Consider the following 26173-nt stretch of genomic DNA (forward strand, 5'->3'; position numbering starts at 1 on the left):
GCAATTCAGCTTTTCAAGCCTGCCCCGCCATTCTATATGATTATGGCTGACCTCATCCTAACTCCACTTCCTTGCCTTTTCTCCATAGCCCTTTATCCCACTTTTGATCAAATATTTATCTATCTCTTTCTTGAATTCATTGATTGATTCTGCATCTGCTGCACTTTGGGGCTGCAAGTTCCATAGATTCAAAACCCTCTGTGAGGAGTGGCTTCTCCTCATCTGTCTTGAACCTCCCCCCTCTTACTCTACAGCTATGACCTTTTGTCCAAGACTGTTCGAAAAGGGGAACATTTGGTTAACATTTACTTTATCAATCCCGTTAAGTATTTCATGTACCTCAGTCAACTCAGCCCTCATTCTTCTGTACTCCGAGTACAAGCCCAAGCTACTCAACCGCTCCTTATACGACAGCCCTTCAAACCTGGAATCAATCTCGTGAACCTTTTCTGAACCGCCTCCAGTGCCACTACATCCTTCCTGACCAAAACTGAACATTGGTGGTCTCACCAATCCCTTATACAATTGTAACAACACTTCTCTACTTTTATACTCTAGACTAGATAGACTTGGATTGTTTTCTTTAGAGCAGAGAAGTCTAAGGGGGGGGGGGGGGACGTGATTGAGGTGTATAAGATTATGAGGGGTATGGACAGGGTGAGTAGGGAGCAGCTGTTTCCTTTGGTTGAGGGGTCAATCACGAGGGGATGTAATTTTAGGGTAAGGGGCAGGAAATTCAGAGGAGTTGTGAGAAAAAATGTCTTCCCTCAGAGGTTGTGGGAATGCACTGCCCGGGAAGGTAGTGGAAGCTGGAAATCTTACAACCTTTAAAAAATGAGCACTTGAAATACCATTAGGATATGGACAAGTGCAGGAAAATGGGATGACCCTTTCCTGATGACTCAATTGTGCCTTTAGTGGTAAATCTTATCCGTGCAGACTCGATAGGCCAAAAAGCCTTTTCTGCACTTTGTGACTCTGTGGCGGGTTTTTATTGCCTCACTCGTTCCGAAATCGTAAAATCTTGCCCGAGGCCAACAGACCTTTCCATTGTCCATCCCTCGCCTGCTCCGATTCCTGTGGCGAGTGGGGCGTAAAATTCTGGCCTATGACTCTGAAGACCCACACACAGGAGGAAAGGCGAGTGCAGTCAGAATGAAACCCCACACTCAGGCAGTTTGCAGCCTGAGGACATAAGCTGTCTGGATGTACAAGACCACTGCTTATGGAGGCCAGGTTGTCAGGAATTAATGTATGGGTAGTTGGCTGTTCAAGTGGAAGGCTCATTTAATCTGTAGCCCATGAGGCTTGGGGAATGAAGGTGCCCTCCAAGGATAGAGTTGCCACACTATTTGCAGTCTTCACATGCATCAACTATGCCTCGCCTGCCACAAGGGGAAGCCAGTTGCCTAATCAGCTCCCTGACCTTGTCCTGATGACTCAATTGAGCCAATTTAGTCAGCATTGCAATGCATGAGTATATCACTGATTGGTGCCCAATTATTAACCCTTTGGAAGCCTAGCCCTGAAGCATTGAATTCCAAGTCAAAACTCATATCTCCACAACAGCATTTCCGGCAAGTGGCTGAACAAATTATTAAAAAACTTAATTTTCATGTGATTAGCGAGCCCGGGGTGCAGTCGTCCAGGCTCACTTGCCTTTGTGACCTCGCTGGGAGAGGTCCTCTCCAGCAAGGAAAACACCTGCCCCGCCCCCCCCCAAACGGGGAACAGTCGTATTGGTAGAACCAGGAGCTATTGAGGCCACTCAGGGAGTTGAGGGAAAGGGTGGTGCCAGCCTGGCATCATGGCACTGCCCACCAGGGGCAGGGCCAAGCCAGGGCAGTTGGGTAGGGGAATGCCCGCTTGCCATTCTGCATGCGATCAGTACAGGGAGGCGGGGCCCACTGCCACTCTGTAGGAGATTGGTGGGGGGGACAGGAGCACGATCGGTCTGGGCGGGGGGGGTCGGGGAGGGTGATATTTCTGGGCAGTGTGGGGCTTGTGATCGACTTTATAAAAAGGACATGGAGTATGGAAACAGATAAGTCACGCTAATCCCATTGGTTTTTGATTATTTTACGAAAAACGCCAAAGCCAGGGCATAGGGGCAGTACAGAAGAGAGTCAGTAAGATGTACCAGAGAAATGAAGCTTCAGTAAAGAGCACAGATGAGAGACATGAGGCCTCTTCTGGTTTGAGGGGTACAGGCCTCTTTTCATGAAGACAAAGACGGTTAAAATGAGAATCAGCAGAAGAATGAAGAATTTGAAAGGAGATAATTCAGAAAAAATAACTTCATTAATTGGTAAGTCAGTTCCAAAATATTTCATATTTCAGTCATGCAAAAATTCAAGAAGTTAGGTGATTTATTTTTGTGCATAAGTGTTAAGGCAATCCATCAGAAATAATAGTGGAAGCAGGTTCCAGAGTAACATTTAACAGGAAAGAGGATATATATTTGAATAATATGGAAGGTTATCTTGGAAGTGAATAATTTATTCAGAGTCACTATAAAAAGCAAAATGGTCTCCAACTATGAAAAATTCTGCAATTTCTTGATCATTTTCCATGTCCTAAGTAAAGGCAGATTATTGTAATAGAATGCCATCTAGAGGACAAATTCTTTACAAAAGCCCAAAGAATTCCATGGCCAAACAATTGGTTCATGCAATTCCAATTTTTTAGACATGACTCACACAACTAAAGTTTGGCCAATTGGAGGTGTGCTGCCTGTCATGTTGGGTTAGGACCAAAAATATGCATCTGTTACCTCTGCCTAAAGAAGAAGTTTTAGGTATTTTGGACATTCAAATAAGGAGATTAGCATATATTTGAGGCATCCTTTCCAAAATCCTGAGACAACTGTGGTAATATAATCAGGGCCTAGTTTTAAGGCTGATTAAATTGGATATCCTAAATTAAAGAATTGGGCATATTAAAACCACAAGACAAAGGAGCAGAATTAGGCCTCTCGACCCATCGAGTCTGCCCCGCCATTCAATCATGGCTGATTTTTTTCTAATCCCCATTCTCCTGCCTTTTCCCCATATCCCCTGATCCTCTTATTAATCAAGAAACTGTCTATCTCTGTCTTAAAGACACTCAATGACCTGACCTCCACACCCTTCTGCGACAAAGAGTTCCACAGATTCACCACTCTCTGGCTGAAGAAATTCCTGCTCATCTCTGTTTCAGAGGATCGTTCTTTTAGCCTGAGGTTCTGCCCTCTGGTTCTAGTTTTTCCTACGAGTGGAAACATCCTCTCCACGTTCACTCTATCCAGGCCTCGCAGTATCCTGTAAGTTTCAGTAAGATCCCCCCTTATCCTTCTAAACTCCAACAAGTACAGACCCAGAGTCCTCAACTGTTCCTCATACGTCAAGCTCTTCATTCCAGGGATCATTCTTGTGAACCTCCTCTGGACCCTTTCCAAGGCCAGCACATCCTTCCTTAGATATGGGGCCCAAAACTGCTCACAATACTCCAAATGGGGTCTGACCAGAGCCATATACAGCCTCAGAAGTACATCCCTGCTCTTGTATTCTAGCCCTCTCGACACGAATGCTAACATTGCATTTGCCTTTCTAACTGCCGACTGAACCTGCACGTTAACCTTAAGAGAGTCTTGAATAATGACTCCCAAGTCCCTTTGTGTTTCCGATTTCCTCAGCATTTTCCCATTTCGGAAATAGTCTATGCCTCCATTCCTCCTTCCAAAGTGCTCACACTTTTCCACATTGTATTTATCTGCCACTTCTTTGCCCACTCTCCTAACCTGTCCAAGTCCTTCTGCAACCCCCCTGCTTCCTCAAACTACCTGTCCCTCTACATATCTTTGTATCATCTGCAAACTTAGCAACAGTGCCTTCAGTTCCTTCATCCAAATCGTTAATGTATATTGTGAAAAGTTGTGGTCCCAGCACTGACCCCTGGAGGCACTCCGCTAGTCACTGGCTGCCATCCTGAGAAAGACCCCTTTATCCCCACTCTCTGCCTTCTACCAGTCAACCAATCCTCTATCCATGCCAGGATCTTACCCTTAATACCACAGGTACTTAACTTATTTAACAGTCTCCTATGTGGCATCTTGTCAAAGGCCTTCTGGAAATCTAAATAAATCACGTCCACTGGTTCTCCTTTATCTAACTTCCTTGTTACCTTCTCAAAGAGCTCTAACAGATTTGTCAGACATGACCTCCCCTTGACAAAGCCGTGCTGACTCAGTCCTACTTTATCCTGCACTTCCAAGTACTCCGCGATCTCATCTTTAATAATGGACTCCAAAATCTTGCCAATGACTGAAGTCAGGCTAACCGGCCTATAATTTCCCATCTGCTGCCTCCCTCCTTTCTTAAACAGCGGTGTTACGTTTGCTACTTTCTAGTCCTCTGGTACCCTCCCTGCTTCCAGTGATTCCTGAAAGATCACCACCAATGCCTCCACAATTTCCTCAAATCAAACACAGTCAAACCTCGGGCAGGCCAGACTTGAGTAAGGTCACATATACAAATACACAGAAACATGTCTGAGCCTGGCCCATCAATCACCCATCAAAGATCATTGCACTCCACTGAGACCCAGCAGGAGATCATCGCAGCCCCATTGAAATGCACCGGCCTATTGTTAGAAGCCCAGATCAGGCCAGACTTTCTGTCACCTCGAGTTCCTGCAGTTATCTTACATGGCAAGAGGTTACATGTAAGCAACACCATGGAGGTGGACACCTGGGAACGGGCCCCGGTGTCCTGTCAGGCAGACATTAAGAAACCCACTGGGTATTGGGACCCCCTCCCAAGATCTCATTGGCTGGAAGCCAGAGAAAAGTTTCTGGAAAGGCAAGCAGGGGATAAAGGTACACATCAGTCACACCAGCAGTGAAGACTCGATGAGGGAGGTGACCTTGACCAGAGAAGGAAGGAAGGAAGGAAGAAGCTGCTATCGAGTCTCACCTTCATGACGACCGACCAGAGGGACTCAGAGAATCAGGCCTACAGTTTAACCAAACCATCTTTGCAGGTAGTATACTTGAATCTGGGGTATCCTCTTGTTTTATGTGGATAATTTAAGAGTTGATAGTGTTATTATTAATACATTTATTGAACTTTTACTTGTGTTTGTCCATCTTAAAAATAAGGGCACCGGGGTAAAACCTTTGAGTAAGTAAACTGGTCGGAAGTATCTGAGAATTACAGGTACAACATTTGGCACCCCAGTCCTTCGATAACAAGTGATACGTTGCTCCAAAGTCAAACCTTCAACCCGGTATTTTCCAACACTCCGTCTGAGCCTGAATTGAGAGGGCAGCTGCCCCACGTGACGGCCAGCCTTAAGTGAATGAAGGACTAATACAGATTCGACCAGTAAATTGGGCCATAAACCCGGTGTCTGTAACATGTGGTGGACAAACTGTGTAGTTAGAACTAGGATAGTCAAGGGAATTTGAGTAAAATCTACGGGAGGAAATTTAGTGAAAACCAGACCCCTACCCCATTCAAATGAACGCACACCACTGGTCCACATGGATCCGGACGCTGATAGCACACGCCACTGAGGGGAGTCAGAAAGCCTGTGAGAATTTTGACCCCGATGATAATGTACATACAGGAGCCTGGGCCATCTGCAAAATGACTCACGTGTGGGAATGGGAAGTCAGACAAACAGACACCCCCAAGCCCATGAAACATGGAAAGCGGAACCCGATCCATACAGATCTGGCTCTGGTTTGGCATAACGAAGGGAGAGGTGGAAACAGGGTACACGGAAACTCCGGGCACCCACCCCCATATACCCCTGCCAATCATCGATACAGAAAACCGCAGCCCCGTGCAGAACCCCAATATATTCCCAACCCCAGGCACAAGAAACAAGACAAAACTAATGCCAGATATCCACCCCCACAAGCACAGTGTTATAACTGCAGGCAACCCAACCATTTTGCCCGGGACTGCAGGGCACCACCAAACTTCAGGAGACCAGCAAACCCCGAACAGCCATACACCACTGCTGATCACCGGCACAGGAAACCACAAGGCCGCACAGGACATACCCCAACCTCTGACACTGAAAATGATACAGAGCCGAGCTCAGAGGCCCACCCCACAAAGCACAGTGTTATAACTGCAGGCAACCCAACCATTTTGCCCGGGACTATAGGGCACTACCAAACTTCAGGAGACCAGTCCAATCGCTGGTGCTGACACAGGGAACCACAGCCCGCACAGGACTTATAAAAACATATAGCAAAAGTTTCTACAAATATATAAAATGAAAAAGAGTGGCTAAAGTAAACATTGGTCCTTTAGAGGATGAGAAAGGGGATGTAATAACTGGAAATGAGAAAATGGCTGAGGCATTGAACAGGTATTTTGTGTCAGTCTTCACAGTGGAAGACACAAATAACATGCCAAAACCTGATGACAGGAAGGCTATGGCAGGTGAGGACCTAGAAACTATTATCACAAAAGAGGTAGTGTTGGACAAGTTAATGGGGCTAAAGGTAGACAAGTCTCCTGATCCTAATGGAATGCATCCCAGGGTACTAAAAGAGATGGCGGGGGAAATAGTAAATGCACTCGTGATAATTTACCAAAATTCGCTGGACTCTGGGGTGGTTCCTGCAGATTGGAAAACAGCAAATGTGACACCACTGTTTAAAAAAGGAGGTAGACAAAAGGCGGGTAACTATAGGCCGGTTAGCTTAACTTCTGTAGTAGGAAAAATGCTTGAATCTGTCATCAAGGAAGAAATAGCAAGACATCTGGATATAAATTGTCCCATTGGTAAGACGCAACATGGGTTCATGAAGGGAAGGTCATGTTTGACTAATTTGGTGGAATTCTTTGAGAACATTACATGTGCAGTGGACATTGGGGAACCTGTGGATGTGGTGTATCTGGATTTCCAGAAGGCATTTGACAAGGTGCCACACCAAAGACTGCTACACAAGATAAAGGTGCACAGTGTTACGGGTAATGTATTAGCATGGATAGAGCATTGGTTAACTAACAGAAAGCAAAGAGTGGGGGTAAATGGGTGTTTTTCTGGTTGGCGATCAGTGACTAGTGGTGTGCCTCAGAGATCAGTGTTAGGACCACAATTGTTTACGATTTACATAGATGATTTGGAGTTGGGAACCAAGTGTAGTGTGTCAAAATTCGCAGATGACACTAAGATGGGTGGCAGAGCAATGTGAGCAGAGGACGCTGAAAGTCTGCAAAGGGATATAGATAGTCTAAGTGAGTGGGCGAGGGTCTGGCAGATGGAGTACAATGTTGGTAAATGAGAGGTCATCCATGTTGGTAGGAATAACAGCAAAATGGACTATTATTTAAATGTTAAAAAATGCAGCATGCCGCTGTGCAGAGGGACCTGGGTGCCCTTGTGCAAGAATCTCAATGAGTTGGTTTGCAGGTGCAGCAGGTAATTAAGAAGGCAAATGGAATTTTGTCCTTCATTGCTAGAGGGATGGAGTTTAAAAACAGCGAGGTTATGTTGCAGCTGTATAAAGTGCTGGTGAGGCCACACCTGGAGTAATGTGTACAGTTTTGGTCTCCTTACTTGAGAAAGGATATACTGGCACTGGAGAGTGTGCAGAGGAGATTCACTAGGTTGATTCCAGAGTTGAGAGGGTTGGCTTATGAGGAGAGTCTGAGTAGACTGGGGTTACACTCATTGGAATTCAGAAGAATGAGTGGAGATCTTATAGAAACATACAAGATTATGAAGGGAATAGATAAGATAGAAGCAGGGAAGTTGTTTCCACTGGCAGGTGAAACTAGAACTAGGGGGCATAGCCTCAAAATAAGGGGAAGCAGATTTAGGACTGAATTGAGGAGGAACTTCTTTACACAAAGGGTTGTGAATCTGTGGAATTCTCTGCCCAGTGAAGCAGTTGAGGCTACCTCATTGAATGTTTTTAAGGCAAGGATAGATCAATTTTTGAACAGTAAAGGAATTAAGGGTTATGGTGAGCGGGCGGGTAAGTGAGCTGAATGGCGGAGCAGACTCGAGGGGCCAGATGGCCTACTCCTGCTCCTAGTTCTTATGTTCTTATACGCCCAACCCCCAACACCGGGAACCGTACAGAGCTGAGCCCAGAGGCTCACCCCCACAAGCACAGTGTTATAACTGCGGGCAACCCAACCATTTCGTCCTGGACTCTAGGGCACCACCCAACCACCCCACATGACCGTCTCGGCATTTCCCCGACGATGGACCCCAACCCATGCCCCTCAAAGGACCGGCCCGACAAGCCACTATAACCAACACCCAGTACTCCAGGCCGTGAACGTCCACCCAATACCTCTGGAATCGATCCCGGCCTGCCCAGTCCCCAGCTCCGATTCACCGGACGCCTTGATAGGTATGTTCCTGTCAGGCAGGGAGGAAATGGCCGAGTGAGGGAACCATGGTTCACAAAAGAGGTGGAATGTCTTGTGAAAAGGAAGAGGGAAGCTTATGTAGGGATGAGGAAACAAGGTTCAGATGGCTTGATTGAGGGTTACAAGTTAGCAAGGAATGAGCTGAAAAAGGGGCTTAGGAGAGCTAGGAGGGGACATGAGAAGTCCTTGGCGGGTCGGATCAAGGAAAACCCCAAGGCTTTTTACTCTTATGTGAGGAATAAAAGAATGACCAGGGTGAGGTTAGGGCCGGTCAAGGACAGTAGTGGGAACTTGTGTATGGAGTCAGTAGAGATAGGCGAGGTGATGAATGAATACTTTTCTTCAGTGTTCACCAAGGAGAGGGGCCATGTTTTTGAGGAAGAGAAGGTGTTACAGGCTAATAGGCTGGAGGAAATAGATGTTCGGAGGGAGGATGTATTGGCAGTTTTGAATAAACTGAAGGTCGATAAGTCCCCTGGGCCTGATGAAATGTATCCTAGGATTCTTTGGGAGGCAAGGGATGAGATTGCAGAGCCTTTGGCGTTGATCTTTGGGTCCTCGCTGTCCACGGGGATGGTGCCAGAGGACTGGAGAATGGCGAATGTTGTTCCTCTGTTTAAGAAAGGGAATAGAAATGACCCTGGTAATTATAGACCGGTTAGTCTTACTTCGGTGGTTGGTAAATTGATGGAAAGGGTCCTTAGGGATGGGATTTACGACCATTTAGAAAGATGCGGATTAATCCGAGATAGTCAGCACGGATTCGTGAAGGGCAAGTCATGCCTCACAAATTTGATAGAATTTTTTGAGGAGGTAACTAAGTGTGTTGATGAAGGTAGGGCAGTTGATGTCATATACATGGATTTTAGTAAGGCGTTTGATAAGGTCCCCCATGGTCGGCTTATGATGAAAGTGAGGAGGTGTGGGATAGAGGGAAAGTTGGCCGATTGGATAGGTAACTGGCTGTCTGACCGAAGACAGAGGGTGGTGGTCGATGGAAAATTTTCGGATTGGAGGCAGGTTGCTAGCGGTGTGCCGCAGGGATCAGTGCTTGGTCCTCTGCTCTTTGTGATTTTTATTAATGACTTAGAGGAGGGGGCTGAAGGGTGGATCAGTAAATTTGCTGATGACACCAAGATTGGTGGAGTAGTGGATGAGGTGGAGGGCTGTTGTAGGCTGCAAAGAGACATAGATAGGATGCAAAGCTGGGCTGAAAAATGGCAAATGGAGTTTAACCCTGATAAATGTGAGGTGATTCATTTTGGTAGGACAAATTTAAATGTGGATTACAGGGTCAAAGGTAGGGTTCTGAAGACTGTGGAGGAACAGAGAGATCTTGGGGTCCATATCCACAGATCTCTAAAGGTTGCCAGTCAAGTGGATAGAGCTGTGAAGAAGGCCTATAGTGTGTTAGCTTTTATTAACAGGGGGTTGGAGTTTAAGAGCCGTGGGGTTATGCTGCAACTGTACAGGGCCTTGGTGAGACCACATTTGGAATATTGTGTGCAGTTCTGGTCACCTCACTATAGGAAGGATGTGGAAGCGCTGGAAGGAGTGCAGAGGAGATTTACCAGGATGCTGCCTGGTTTGGAGGGTAGGTCATATGAGGAAAGGTTGAGGGAGCTAGGGCTGTTCTCTCTGGAGCGGAGGAGGCTGAGGGGAGACTTAATAGAGGTGTATAAAATGATGAAGGGGATAGATAGAGTGAACGTTCAAAGACTATTTCCTCGGGTGGATGGAGCTATTACAAGGGGGCATAACTATAGGGTTCGTGGTGGGAGATACAGGACGGATATCAGAGGTAGGTTCTTTACGCAGAGAGTGGTTGGGGTGTGGAATGGACTGCCTGCAGTGATAGTGGAGTCAGACACTTTAGAAACATTTAAGCGGTTATTGGATAGGCACATGGAGCACACCAGGATGATAGGGAGTGGGATAGCTTGATCTTGGTTTCAGATAAAGCTCGGCACAACATCGTGGGCCGAAGGGCCTGTTCTGTGCTGTACTGTTCTATGTTCTATGTCAGGAGGAAGGCTCCGTCTAAGGGGACCTTGACCAAAAAGACTCCAGGGCACCAGAAAACGTTACCCCCACTGTGGCATCCCTGGTACAGAGACTCCCAGAACCTCTTGACCCTGCGCTCACTCCCAGAAGTGGTAACGCAGTGGGTACCAGGCAGCCAAAACCCGCCCATGTAGGTTCCCTCCACTGAGGAGGAATCAGGACATCACAGTCCAAATTGTAAATAGCTTTGTCCGCCCACTCCACGCATCACCCAATTGAAAAGGGCTTCTTATCTGCCCACATTAAACTGCGCCATAATCTTGCAACACACCACAGTTTGGTTGTGGGATGAAAATCTATTGTTATACTGCGCCATAGTCTTCCGACCCCAAGGACACATACCCCAAATTTTTTTTTTTCATGCTCTGCAAACTCCTTACCTCACTCAATTCCATTAAACCAACCTTCGTATGACACTATTGGGCCTTTATTTTTCATTTACTTATTGCTTTGTTTTTTTTAAAAAAAAGGGAGTCATATGACATTCCAGTAAAGAAAAGGAAAAGAGAATCAGGTACTAATAAGAATTAACAGGTGCTCCCTTGATCTCCCCCAGAACGAACTACATACTTCTTTGCTGTTTGGGACTCCTCGTCTCAGAATGGACACAGAAGTAGCGAACCACAGACACCACACCAACTGACCAAAAGATCAGCCTACAATACCCTGGATATATGTGGTTCACCCCACCAGATGCAGGCAAATGTGAGGATGGCATCCTATGGGTACACCCCAATAAGAGTATCACCTATGGGTGTAACAACCAAAGAGTGGTGTACAGGAAAGATCATGGGAGCTCTGATTACTGCTCCCTAAGGACGACCCTCACCAGTGATTGGTGGGCGTACACTAACCATGGGTGCATGGAGCTAGCCTGTCCAGCCCATGGCCCAGAAAAAGGGCTGGAATTAGGAAAGAAGTGCCCTGGTAAGGTTATTCAAAATGAGTACATATACTATGAAATTAAGAATGGGTTAAGACCAACTGTTAGCACACCCATCTCCACTTGTCCTGAAACCACCCCAGAGCCCCAAAATGGGTTGCTACTAAAACATACAGGGAAAATATTATTCGACAAAACACACGACGCATTGATACCGGTAGTTGTAGATTTAGCCGGAACACAATTACCAGACTGGTGTCCCTCCCCACTTAGAAAATTGTACCTCCACTTGACCAGAGACTGCTCAGCCGAAAGACTGGGACACACCAGAGGGAAGAGACGCCCAGGTCAAAGGGGCGCAAGAGGAGGGAAATTCTGAACGATTGCATATGGAAGTATCCATCATTAATGCACTGGATCTGGCTGATTTGGATAATAAGCTCAGAGTTCTAACCCGACAAGTTAAACAGACTTTGGACAGTTTAAATCAGGGGTCTCCAAACTACGGCCCGCAGGCCACATCCGGCCCGCAGCGGGCTAACATCTGGCTCGCAGCCAGTGGGGCGGGATGGGATTCCCGCTGCCGAAAACACTCCCGCGTCCGGAACCCCCCCACTGACTCAGGATCCGGACGCGGGGACGGAAGCCACAGGCCGGACATTTGCTGCCGCTCCGCGTGGTGTCTGATGGACCCATGGGAATCCACGCCCTCTTTACCGGCCTATTGTCCAATCAGAGCTGCCGTCCTATGACTGACACTTCATTAATCGAATCAGCAATTGAGACATCTGTTATCCAATTGCCGTTCTGCATTGAATGAGTGACAGCTGCTTTATCCAATCCATAAGCTCCATCTGTCTGAAATGAGCGAGAACAATGACAATGATGGTGGCAATTCAGACCAATTCAGTTATGGAAGGAAAAAAGAAAAGAAAAGAAAAGTGGATAGTGAGTGCCGCCTGTTTACTGAAGAATGGGGTGTAAAGTACTTCTTTGTACAAGCAGGTGACAAAGCCTTGTGTGTCATATGCAACGAAACTGTTGCAGTTTTGAAGGAGTACAATGTACGTCGGCACTATGAGACCAAACATGAACCAAGTTATTCCCAATTCACAGGAACACAGCATTCAGAAAAATTTGAATCAATGCAACGCAGGTTGCTTTCCCAACAAGCTTTTTTTACGCAGAAGATAACTGAAAATGAAGCTTTAACCAGGGCCAGTTACAAACTAGTTTATGTGTTGGCTAAAAGAGGAAAGCCATTCATCGATGGAGATCTCATCAAAGAGTGTATAATGGAAGCAGTGGAAGAGTTATGCCCAGAAAAAGCAAATCTGTTCAAAATCATCAGTCTTGCGCCAAATACTGTTGCTCATAGAATTGAGGATATGGGAAGCAATATATTTCATCAAATTGCAGACAAAGCAAGTCATTTTCAGTTATATTCTCTCGCACTTGATGAATTGACTGATGTGTGTGACACATCACAACTCCTTGTATTCATCCGTGGTGTCGACAGTGAATTTAATGTGACACAAGAATTAGCATCAGTGCATAGCATGCACAGCACAGTAACAGGAGAAGACATCTTCAAAGAACTGCAAAAAACTGTGTGAGAATATAACCTGGAGTGGAATAAACTGCAATGCGTGACAACTGATGGAGGAAAGAACATGTCTGGGGTGAAGAAAGGTTTGGTTGGACAAATCACAAAAGCTTGTGAGGTTGGTGGATTCTCAAAGTCCATGTTTCTGCATTGCATTATCCATCAACAAGCATTGTGCGGAAAATATGTGGATAAGTCTTGCGGTCTGAAACCTGTTGTTTCAATAGTGAATTTCATTCGATCTCACGGGCTTAATCATCGCCAGTTCATTTATAAAACTAATTTTTTTTCTTTGGCCCCCGAAAATGTGTAAAATATACGATGTGGCCCTCATACTGAAAAGTTTGGAGACCCCTGGTTTAAATGAACACGCTCAGCAAGATGCCGACGGAGATTTGGCTGACAACAGGGCCAATAGCCTTATGGTTGCTGTGCTAGAAGGACATGCCCAAACTATTAATCAGATCGCCCGAGAGGGGGTGGAAGATGATGCCAGGCAACAGAACTGAACCCTGTGTGGCATCTATGGGCAATGGTTGAGACTTTTTGAAGCTGAAAATATAGGGAACATTAAAGGAGGGATGTGGATGGGATACCAGGGGACTCTACTGTATGTGGTTGAGAAAGAAGGGAAGCTAATAGGCACCAGTCTGGAGAAATATGAACACACAGACAAAATGGTTGTGTGCCCATATCTGGTGTACGAAAATGAACATGCTCTGTGTGGATTCAGAACAACCACTGACCTAAATTGTACACAGGAAATTTGGAAAGGGATGTCACCCGGGTAGCTTACGGCAGGGGGGGGGGGGGGGGGGGGGGGGGTGTGGAAGGAAGGAAGAATAGGAAGGAAGAATATTGTATTACAACCTCACTAGAAAATTACCAGTATGGGGCAGCCACTTGTAACATCCACAACACTCCCTTTTGCATTAAACCACACATTCCCGCTAGAATAGGACTAGTTGGGATGGTAGACATACACAGAGAGAAAACACTAATAAATGCTAGCAAGGAATTGAGACAAAGCTTGGGGGACTATTTTGAAAAATTTGATACCGGGATAACACTTCTACCGAAAAAACTTCAACAAATTCGGACACAATTGATCACAGCACACAAGACCTTTGTCAAACTGGTGCAATAAACAGGAGAAATAAAAAAGAACATTAGTGAAATTAAAGTCACTGCATGGTGGGAGGACCTTTGGGATTGGGGTTCAAATGTCCAAATCCATCCATGGGTCTATTCTGTCACACCTGGCTGTAATAGGAATCCTACTTATGGCAGTGTACCTAACCATCCTCACGTTTAAATTTGCCCGATGGAAGAAGGAATTTCTGCAACACTTGGACTCGGCAAGGGCCATCCGACATTGGGAAAGGCTCTACAATCAAGAACCTTGATAATCTCCCATCTATATTGCAATATGTATAGTCACTTGTCATCTTGTACTGTTTATTGCTTTGTCTTGTATATACCCTATTAATGTATTGCTCCTTTAATTATTTTACTTCATTTAAATTTGTTGTTACTATTGTGGGTTAGGGGTGATATGGTCAACTCCAGATTCAGGGTACTTGCTCATTGAGATGGTTTGGTAAGATTGTGCAATCCGGTTCGCTGACGCTCACTGGATCAAGAGGACAGAGTGTGGTAATATAATCAGGGCCTAGTTTTAAGGCTGATTAAATTGGATATCCTAAATTAAAGAATTGGGCATATTAAAATCAAACAGTCAAACCTCGGGCAGGCCAGACTTGACGAAGGTCAAATATACAAATACACAGAAACATGTCTGGGCCTGGCCCATCAATCACCCATCAAAGATCATTGCACTCCACTGAGACCCAGCAGGAGATCATCGCTCCCCATTGAAATGCACCGGCCTATTGTTAGAAGCCCAGATCGGGCCAGACTTTCTGTCACGTAGAGTTCCTGCAGTTATCTTACATGTAAGCAACACCATGGAGATGGACACGTGGGGACGGGCCCCGGTGTCCTGTCAGGCAGACATCAAGAAACCCACTGGATATTGGGGCCCCCTCCCGAGACCTCATTGGCTAGAAGTCAGAGAAGTTTCTGGAAAGGCAGGCAAGCAGGGGAATAAAGATACACATCTCAGTCACATCAGCAGTGAAGACCCGATGAGGGAGACGACCTTGACCATCCGGAAGACTGACCAGAGAAGGAACGAAGGAAGGAAGCTGCTGCCATTGAGACTCGCCTTCATGATGACCGACCAGAGGAACTCAGAGAATTGGGCCTGCAGTTTAACCAAACCATCTTTGCGGGTAGTATACGGGGGTATACCCCCGCAACAATGCGGGGGTGGCACGGTAGCACAGTGGTTAGCACTGCTGCTTCACAGCTCCAGGGACCTGGGTTCGATTCCCGGCTTGGGTCGCTGTCTGTGCGGAGTTTGCACATTCTCCTCGTGTCTGCGTGGGTTTCCTCCGGGTGCTCCGGTTTCCTCCCACATTCCAAAGATTTGCGGGTTAGGTTGATTGGCCATGATTAAATTGCCCCTTAGTGTCCTGAGATGTGTAGGTTAGAGGGATTAGTGGGTAAAATATGTAGGGATATGGCGGTGGGGCCTGGGTGGGATTGTGGTCGGTGCAGACTCGATGGGCCGAATGGCCTCTTTCTGTACTGTAGGGTTTCTATGATGATACTTGAATCTGGGGCATCCTCTTGTTTTATGTGGGTAATTTAAGGGTTAATAGTATTATTATTAATAAACTTATTGAACCTTTACTTGTGTTTGTCCTTTGTCCATCTTGCAAATAAGGGCATCGGGGTAAAACCTTTGAGTAAGTAAACTGGTCGGAAGGATCTGAGAATTATTGGTCCAACACAACCTACACTCAGGGTAACCAAGCCTGAGGACCACTTGTTAAGCTCAATCAAAAGCATGTTAAACTCAGTTGAATATGGGACCAGGAAGACCTGGTAGCATTCCCACTACACTGCAGCTCTAAAAGAACCAGTTACTCTCATCAATCCCATTCCAACATTGTTGCCACTTCCTAGCCTGACCCTGATCTTTTGGGCCCCTGATATCCCTTCCTGCTGGTTCCAAAACCTGATAAACTATTTGAAGAGAAGCAATGGTCTGCATGGTTAACATTCCTCGCTGAGCCATGAACAGTTAATATACCTGTAGATTAACTGATCATTCTCATGTCTTTGGTTTTTGTACAATCTTGCTCTTGTAAGTAACAACCTAATTTTGTGAATACATTTCCTTGTGCTGAATTGGTGAATACAGTGCAGAACAGAGCAGCATGTCTTCTAGTTTGTGCTGAGTTAGCTGATCTCATGAAGGACTGCAATAAGTTGTTCACTGGGTAGGCTATGGAGGGGGTATTACTGGATGCAGAATCAACTCTGCAGTGATGCCACCCTCATGGACTGATTGCCAACTGAGATAAATATGTGGAATATAAACTTGGATGATGGAGGCCTTGTGGTTCAGTGGTAGGGTCCCTGCCTCTGAGCTGAAAGCTCTGGGTTCAAGTCCCACTCTAGAACTTGAGGCCAAGGAAGGCAATTCATAATGTAGCTGAATAAGTTGAGTATCAACCTTCAAATCCTTCTGACACATGCCAATAGCAGGCAGTACGCGTGAGACAGAATCTTGGTCAGCTATGTAATGGAAAGTAAACTGGAGCCTCTACAATCACTATTCAGACCCAGGAGTAAAAGTACATGTTGCCACAGCAAGTCCAATCCCGAGACAGGCCAGTTGGCTCAATTGACTGGATAACTGATGGGGATTAGGTTGGTGGCCAGAGCAAAGAGTTTCAATCCCTGTTCTGGCACATGTGGATTTGAGACCTGCCTCCTCGCCCTCTCCGTGGTGGAGGCTGCGGGACTATGAGTTGGACCTGCCTTTGGGCAGAGAACTGAAGAAGAAGAAAATTAGATGAAGTAATAAAGAGACACCTGGGAAACTGTACCCTGGAGAGCGGTAGGGCAGGAAATTGGACAAATGCTGAAGTCTGTCTTTTATTTTATATCCCTGATGCATTAGCCGATGATTAAACCAGAACTGGAGATTAAAGCAAAGTGAAAGGCAGCTGTCTGATAATCATCAGAAAGACCAGGTTAAATGTCACACTGAAAGAACAGGTTACACTTGACCATCTGTTCTTGCTGGTGTTTCGTTCCCGAAAAACTTTGACTATAAGTCAAAGAAATAAAGACAGATTGAGAGATCAGTTTGGATCTGCCCTTTCTGTGTCATGGATACCAGCTAATTGAGCTGGACATAAGGAATGAAACACTAGCTCAGCCACTGAGAAAGCTATTTTTCACATTATAGGTTAAATACTTGTTTATGTGAAAAGTTGCCGCAGGGACTGAGCAAATTTTTTTTTTTTTAGGTAAAATCTTATATCCAAGAAAATCACAAGTCAAGTGACAGAAATGGATACATATTGACTTGGTTTTGTGATGTAAAATTGGTAATAGCCAGTCAGCAACTTGTTTTGCATCTTTTCTGCCTTTTTATTGATATTGACTACATTTATATAGTACCTTTCACAACCACCAGACATTCCAATCTTTTTGGCTAAAATGCATTACTTCACACTATGCTGCATTAAATTCCATCTGCCGCTCGTTTGCCTATTCTAAATTTGGTTACAGTCAGTTTGTATCACACTCACTGTTTGTCACATCACCAAGTTTGGTATCATTAGCAAATACTGAATTTTTTACTATGAATTCCAATATCCAAGTCATTTATATACTTCAGAAAAAGCAGTAGTCCCAGCAATACCCTTGGGGAACACCACCGTTTACTGTCCTCTGCTCTGTGAAAAACTTAGGCCAATTCTTTTATCCAAGCTGACACCCTCTGTTCCATGAGCCTTATTTTTGTCAACCAACCTTTTATCTGGTTAATCTTAATACTTCAATAAATTAGGAAAATTCCTCTGGCTTTTTGTCTGACTCTCTGTGTATACCAACCAGACCTGAAGTCACAATCAGCACAACTATGCAGTCAGACTCATACAGAGTCATTTTAACTACATTGCCTGAGTGATAATCTGTGTGTGTGTGTGTCAGCCACATGTTGTATCCTATTTTCATTTTCTTGAAATCGTTGGAATGGAAATCAGGTGGATTCTATAAAGCATTCCCTCAGCCATGACATCATCCAGGAAGTGAAGCTGAAAATCATCCTCATGATATCAGTTTAGTTCCTGTAAACATCATACAAAATAATGGAATATAGAAGCACCAGTTTCTGTTTTAATAACTAAAAGCTGGTAGAAAACATATGATCTAAACCTGTGTTTGTGTTCCTACATTCCTTCAAGTTTGACTGAATTATCTAAACTGGAATATGATGTGGAAGAAAGTTGGATGGTTTCCTTTGGATAGAATTTGGTGTGTGTTGTGATCCATATTATTGTACCCGGGTCATTTATTGGAGCTGAGTAGAAACCGAGAAAAAGCTCCCCAAAATTTGTGTCATAAAAGAACTGAACTGATGAGCCTTTAATCTCTAAATTACCATCCAAATGTACCTCAATGATTCACTTCATTGCAGATTTTTCAAACCCCACCATTTTGATCAATTCAATGTTCAAATTTGTTCAAAGATTGCATTCTTTTCCACAATAAGATGGTGATGGTAACTGGTTTTCAGTTATAATTAAATGATCAATAGCAGTCTTTTGACCACAAGTTGCTTGGCTAGCAAGAATTTTGAAGATTTTGAAGACACAGAAAAATATCTACTTATTGAACTTCTAAGGGAACCATATTGCATTAAAAAATATATATGTATCTATTTAAAATTAATTATTTTTTTGCTGGGAAATATTTGGGTTGTTTCCAAGGAACCTCAATGCTGGTGAGAGTTCCATTGAAATCGCATACGCAAATGTACTGACTTGGCTGAATAGCACTCTCACCTCTCAGTTAAGAGTGTCGTTGGTTCAAGCTGAATTCCAGAGGCTTGAGTGCACAATGTGAGCTGAATCTTCCATGCAGTATTGAGGGAGTGCTATCCTGTCAGAGCTTCCGTCATTTGGATGAGACATCAAACTGAGGTGGAGTCTGCTCCACCAAGTGGGCAATTGTTCCCACAAGATCATTCAGATCGTTTGTATGTTTTGTTTAGTTTCATTTTACAGTAAACATCCTGTGTGTTGCCTGGTGAATATTATAAAATAAGGAGATAATATTAATTTAATTGAAACTGAAACAAAAAAATCTCATGGTATGTTTTGGAGAGCAGGGGCAATTTTCCTGGTGCCCTGGCTAATATTTCTCCCTCAAACACAATGTCTAAAATGGACTATCTGATCTTTATCGTATCGTTGGGGTCTTGAGGTGCACAAAGTGACTACTGTGTTTTCTACATTACAAAGGTAACTACACTTCAGAAGTATATAGTTCTATAAGACATTCTGAGTTTATGGAAGTTTTAAAAATTAAAATTCTGCCTTTTTCCTTTTACCCAAAGTCATAATCATAGAATCTCAACAGTGCAGAAGGAGGCCATTTGGCCCATTAAGTCTGCACCGACTCTGACCCAGGCTTACCCCATTACCCCTCATATTTACCTTGCTAACCTATATATCTTAGGATACTAAGGGGCAACTTAGTATGGCCAATCAACTTAACCTGCACACCTTTGGACTGTGTGAGGAAACCAGCGCACCCAGAGGAAACACACAGAGATGGGGAGAATGTGCAAACTCTAAACAGACAGTCACCCAAGGCCAGAATTGAACCCGGGTCCTTGGTGCTGTGAGCCAGCAGTGCTAACCACTGTGGGTGAAATCTCCATGGTATGTATTATTGGCTGAGGTGATGTGGTTGGGTGGATAAAAGGCTTGCCCCACCACCCTCAGTACCCCTCACAGAATTTAACTGGTCAATGTATAGAAGGGAGATTTCCAACACATTCTGTATTGAGTAATTGTGAAACCTAAACAGAACTCGGGCTTTCAAGTTGCATTTTTCTAAGTCAGATTCACAAATCTTTCACGGAATGAATTTGGAATGTAAGTTGTTGTATGTTAAACAATTTGAAAATCATATTTTAAAATCTCTGATCATACCTGCGTCACCTACACTGTAAAAGAAGGCATGCCACATTTCTTTTGGTGGGGGAAGGGGGTTATTGAGGAGAGGGAAAGGTGTATTCATACCTGTAAATATTTTTTGTGAAACTCAACAATGTTATAGTCACAACAAACAATACAGGATTGTATAAAGCCCCAGCCAAAGTCAATGCATTATTGAGTTAGTGTATAAAACATTCCTTCAACCAATCTTACTCCACCACACTGGCAGGTGTTCATTCCGTAAAAGTTTTAACAACACCAGGTTAAAGTCCAACAGGTTTATTTGGTAGCAAATGCCATTAGCTTTCGGAGCCCTGCTCCTTTGTCAGATGGAGTGGATATCTGCTCTCAAACAAGGCACACAGAGACACAAAATCAAGTTACAGAATACTGATTAGAATGCAAATCTTTACAGCTAATCAGGTCTTAAAGATACAGACAATGTGAGTGGAGGGAGCATTAGGCACAGGTTAAAGCTATGTGTATAGTCTCCAGACAGGACAGCCAGTGAGATTCTGCAAGTCCAGAGGCAAGCTGTGGGGGTTACTGATAGTGTGACATGAGCCCAAGATCCCGGTTTACGTGGTCCTCATGTGTGCGGAACTTGGATATCAGTTTCTGCTCAGCGACTCTGCGCTGTCGTGTGTCATGAAGGCCGCCTTGGAGAACGCTTACCCGAAGATCAGAGGCCGAATGGCCGTGACCGCTGAAGTGTTCCCCAACAGGAAGAGAACAGTCTTGCCTGATGATTGTCGAGCGGTGTTCATTCATCCGTTGTCGTAGCGTCTGCATAGTTTCCCCAATGTACCATGCCTCGGGACATCCTTTCCTGCAGCGTATCAGGTAGACAACGTGAGGACGGCCTAAACCGAGATCTTGGGTTCATGTCACACTATCGGTAACCCCACAGCTTGCCTCCTGGACTTGCAGAATCTCACTGGCTGTCTTGTCTCGAGACAATACACATTTCTTTAACCTGTGCCTAATGCTCCCTCCACTCACATTGTCTGTATCTTTAAGACTTGATTAGCTGTAAAGATTCACATTCTAATCAGTATTCTGTAACTTGATTTTGTGTCTCTGTGTGCCTTGTTTGTGAGCAGATCTCCACTCCATCTGACGAAGGGGCAGCGCTCCAAAAGCTAATGGCATTTGCTACCAAATAAACCTGTTGGACTTTAACCTGGTGTTGTTAAAACTCTTACTGTGTTTACCCCAGTCCAACGCCGGCATCTCCACACCTTGTTCATTCCTACAGACAGATACAGGATCACTGTCATTGTTTTTAAAAAATTGTTACAAAAGGCTTGTCCATGTTCACTGTGAACAACAAGAACACAGCTAGACATGAAACTCACCCAGTTTCACTTTGACTAATTGATATGGAAAGGTCAGAGGTCAGACTGAAGCCAACATGACTCGGCTCTTAGAATACCTCAGAGAGCTTTTGTCTCTGATTCCACATCAGCATGATTTTGTAACTGTGTATTACACCGGGGTTTAGTCACAAACATCAGCTCTGTTACTCAGCTCCCAATGAAACCTGACAAGAGAGCTGGCAGTTGCTCAACAGCGGAACATATTGTTGCTGCGCTTTTAGGCAAAAAAGCTATGAGATGATATGCCGAGGGGAGGTGGGAGCTGGCTTTGATCCAGAGATCAGATTACACTCTGTTTCTATCTCTCTGTTTCAATTTCAATGAAATTAATATTATCTCCTTATCTTACAATGTTCACCAGGCAACACACAGGATGTTTACTGTAAAATGAAACCAAACAAAACATACAGTCTGAATGACCTCGAGGGAACAAATATCCAACATCTAGATTTGAACATCCTATAAATCGTCCCCTAGTTTCATTCTGTCTAATAATATCTATTGCAGCATTTGGAGAAGACACAGGAGAACCATACTGCATCCTGGTATACACCTTGAACTCTTCAAACACTTTATTTTTCAGTGTCCTCCGTGCCTGCGGCTATTTCTGTTCTTTAAATGCCTGCATGTTTAGAACATGGTGAGACAGGGTACCCTCTGTCATTCTCCATTGAATTATCCAGGCTGATAGGATCAGGACAGGACTGAGGGCATGGTGCACAACCAAAGAGGCTTTTCAGTTAAGATGTTAAACTGCTGAGTTAAATGTAAAATATCCCAAAGCTTTACTCAAGGAGTTCCATCAGTGCCCTGACCAATACTTCTTCCACCAAAAAATGTATTATTTGGATGTTCATTCCTTTTGCTATTTCTAAGATCCTCATGTTTGCCAATATAGTATGAGTGAATGCATTTCAAAAGTATTGCGAAGCATTTCAACATATACTAACAAAATGACAAAATGCTTTATAAATGTATGCTTGCTCTTTTACAAAACTCAACAGAAGCTCAAGGTTCAGCAGCTTATCTCTTAATTAGACACTCCACTGCTTTCCAAACTTAAGATTGAGTTCAACAACTCTGGATCATAACCACTGCTCCCATTTTTTTCACAGTTCTGTTAGATCCACCTTTTGATTGTTTACTCCTCCTATTTCACTTCCTTTTGCACCTTCATCCCATTTGTCATTTCATCGCTCCTTCCTTCCAACCTATTACAGGCATTCCCTTCTGTTCTTTCTTGCCCTCTCCCTTTCCCGGTCTCTAAACTTGATTAAAATTGGTATCTTCGGTTGGATGTACAACACAGAAACAGGCTGAATCAATCCATGACAGCATTTATGCTCCATCTGACTCCACTCCCTTCTTCAACTAACAGCATTATCCTCTATTTCCATCATTCTCTCATATATTTGTCCAGGTTCTCCTTAAATTCATTAATGTTACTTATATCCCTACGTCAGCAAGTTCAACTTGCCACTCTTGGGATAAAGAAGCTTCTTTTGAATTACCTATTTGATTGCTTGGTGACGACCATATGTTGATTACTTCTAGTTTAGTTCTTTCCCAAAAGAGGAAACCCACTTTGTATCGACTCTATCAAAACTTTTCAAAATTTTAAAAACCTGTACAAGCCCACCTCTCAGCCTTCTGTTTTCGACAGAAAGGACCCCAGTCTGTTCATCCATCCCTGGTCGGTATAGCTTTGCAATTCTTTAATCATCATTGTAAATCTTTGCACCTTCGCTGGCCTACCCAAAGTTCCATATATGTTTAATAAAGCTTTTCAATTTATCCCTCTAGAAATAACCCCAGTGCTTGGCTTGATTTATTTAAACTCTTATTAACCGGCACAGTATTGTTATTTAATTATTTGCATTCCCAATCCTTTAGCTCTTCTACCTCATTTAGGTTCTTATTTTGCAAGTAACATGTAACATGTCTTCCTCCCAAAATGCCATACCTCTATATTAATGTTCACGTGCCAATTAGGTGTCATTCTGCAAGATTATTAATGTCTTCTTACATTTTGTCTTCCTCCATACTGAACACCCACCTCTTCACTCAATCCAAATTTGAAGACACCTACAAATTTCTTGTGGACAAATTTTGGTTTCTCGAGAATTAACAGATATGGGGAGTGGGCAGACAAGTGGGGGCAGAGTAGAAGTCCAGGATCAATCATGATCATGTTAAATGGGGGATCAAGCTCGAAGGCTGTCTCGTCTATTCCTTTGATTCTTCTATTCTTAAATTGTAATTTAGATTCCAAATTCTCAATCATTGATATAAATTGTGAACAATATGGATCCCTGATCTTCGCAGAACTTACTTCCTACCATCTGTCATTGTCAATAACTATGTTTTACTGCCACTCTCTGCTTTGTGAACTGCAACCAGCTAGAAAATCATTCTGCCCCTTACTCTACATGTTCTGACCTTATTCATTAGTCTATTATGTGGTTCTAGGTCAAACATTTCTAGATATATTGGCTGTAAAATTGTGCAGGGTCTGAAAACAGATGCATGAATTGTGAGGTAGGAAAACTATGCCTGGTGCTTCTGACTGAATGATTGTAGCATTCAGCTGGCACTAAACACCACATTGAATAAGTCTATTTGTGAAAAACTGGAAGGCTGCACTACTTAAAGCCAGCCTGCAACTCTTAAAAGGGAGGTGTGTTCTGGCTGGAGCTGGTGTTGGAAATCAGTCTAAAAGTGATTGGAACACTCAGTCATGGCAAAACATAGCACAGAACAGTCTCCGTGACTTTCCAAAACTGTACTGATGGCTTTGATGCAGTAAGTGGATACTGGGAAACATGTTATCTATCTACAGGGAACCAGGAGAGTCTCCAAACAAACTCTGTGAAAGCAGCAGGAACATATAGCCCTAACAGCCAATGCCAGCAGTTTAGTCCCAAGGACCTCGATGAAGTGTACTTGCATTTATGTAATCTCTTTCACAATCACAGGGTGACCCAAGACGTACCGCCAATTAAGTACCTTTAAGAGTGAAGTCACTGAGGTAATGTAGGAAACGCAGCAGCCAATTTGCACAAAGCAAACTCCCACCAACAGCAACCAGATGATCTGTTTTTTTGTGATATTTGTTCGGAGATTTATATTGGCCAGGACAATAGAAGAGTACCCCAGAAAAGTTCCATGGGATTAGGTTCAAAGCAGTTGGGTGAATGTTCCACCAGTGGGGGAGGAGGTAGGGGCGTGTTATGCCAGTTGGGAGGGGATGGTACTGGAGAGAGGCAGGGGAAGAGTGGGTCCAGGGGAGTGACGGTGGGAGGCTTTGAATTGTTAGTGATTGATATGAGAAAGACAATGTCATGACAGTGTGGGATTGAATTTTAATACAGACATTTCTAGAGCACCTTGGTTGCAGGAAACAGGTATGCATTAGGATTTCCTGTGCTTCTCTTGCACATTTCTCCATGGATCCTGCCTCTGATACAGGGGTCATTATCCTGTCCTACCTGCTCTACCACCTCCTCCACATCCTCCCAATCAGATAAAGATTGATGCTCATCTAAATCCTCTGGATGCAAGGCCATCCCATGCTGTAACGTGAGGTTGTGCAGAGCATAGCACACAACAATGATGTGGGAAATCCACACTGGGACATACTGCAGTGCTCCACCAGATCAGTCCAGCAATGGAATCTCATCCCTGGGAGTCCAATCTTCTGCTCAATCGTGGTCTATGTCAACCCAGAGCAGACAATGTAGCATTTAAAGTGATTCATGAACAAAGACATCCAGGTCCCTTTGGACACCAATACTTCCAAACATCCCATCACTTAAGGTATATTCTGATTCTCTTTTTTTTCTATCAAAGTGGACAACTTTACACTTATTTACATTAAATCCCATCTGCAACATTCTTGCCCACTCATTTAGCCTTGCATCTTCCTCAACTTACATTCCCACCTAGTTTGTGTCATTAGCATATTTGGAAATAGCCCCCACATACAAGTCATCTATTTAGACTGTGAACAGCTGTGGCCCTAGCAGTACCCCAACAGTAACAGCCTGCCATCCTGAGAATGACCTGTTTATTCCTACCATCTGATTTCTACCTGTTAACCAACTCTCAATTCATACCAGTATATTTTCCCCAATCGCATGTGCTCTAATTTTGTTTACTAACCTCCGGTATGGGACATTATCGAAAGCCTTCTGAAAATCCAAATACACCATATTCATTGGTTCTCCTTTACCTACGCTATAAGTAACATCCTCAAAGAAGCAAGTTTTTTTACACAGAGGGTGGTGGGTGCCTGGAACTTGCTGCCGGGGGAGGTAGTGGAAACAGATACGATAGTGACTTTTAAGGGGCATCTGGACAAATACTTGAATAGGATGGAAATAGAGGGATATTTTCTATTTCTCTCTAGAAATAGAGAGTCCCCGTGAGGGTAGGGGGTTTTAGTTTAGTCGGTGCAGGCTTGGAGGGCTGAAGGGCCTGTTCCTGTGCTGTAATTTTCTTTGTTCTTTGTTCTAACTCCAACAAATTTATCAAACATGATTTTCCTTTCAGAAATCCACGTGGATTCTGCCTTATTTTACCCTTAATTTCTAAGTGCCCAGTTATCACATCCTTTAAAATAGATTCCAACATTTTCCCTACTACTGACAAGTCAACAGTTCTCCATTCTCCCTCTCTTATATAGTAGCATTACATTTGCTACTTCCCAGTCTTCAGAATCTATGGAATTTTGAAAGATAACCACCAAAGCAGCCACTATCTCTCGC

The 26173-nt window shown here is 44.0% G+C and overlaps 1 protein-coding gene across 2 annotated transcripts in view; it reads right to left on the reverse strand.

The window, feature by feature from the left end:
• myo16 (myosin XVI) overlaps positions 1-26173 on the reverse strand; it is a 427463-nt gene that overhangs the window by 70004 nt on the left and 331286 nt on the right. The window lies entirely within an intron of this gene.

The sequence above is a fragment of the Mustelus asterias genome, chromosome 10 (assembly GCF_964213995.1).
Source record: "Mustelus asterias chromosome 10, sMusAst1.hap1.1, whole genome shotgun sequence".
Classification (NCBI taxonomy): domain Eukaryota; kingdom Metazoa; phylum Chordata; class Chondrichthyes; order Carcharhiniformes; family Triakidae; genus Mustelus; species Mustelus asterias.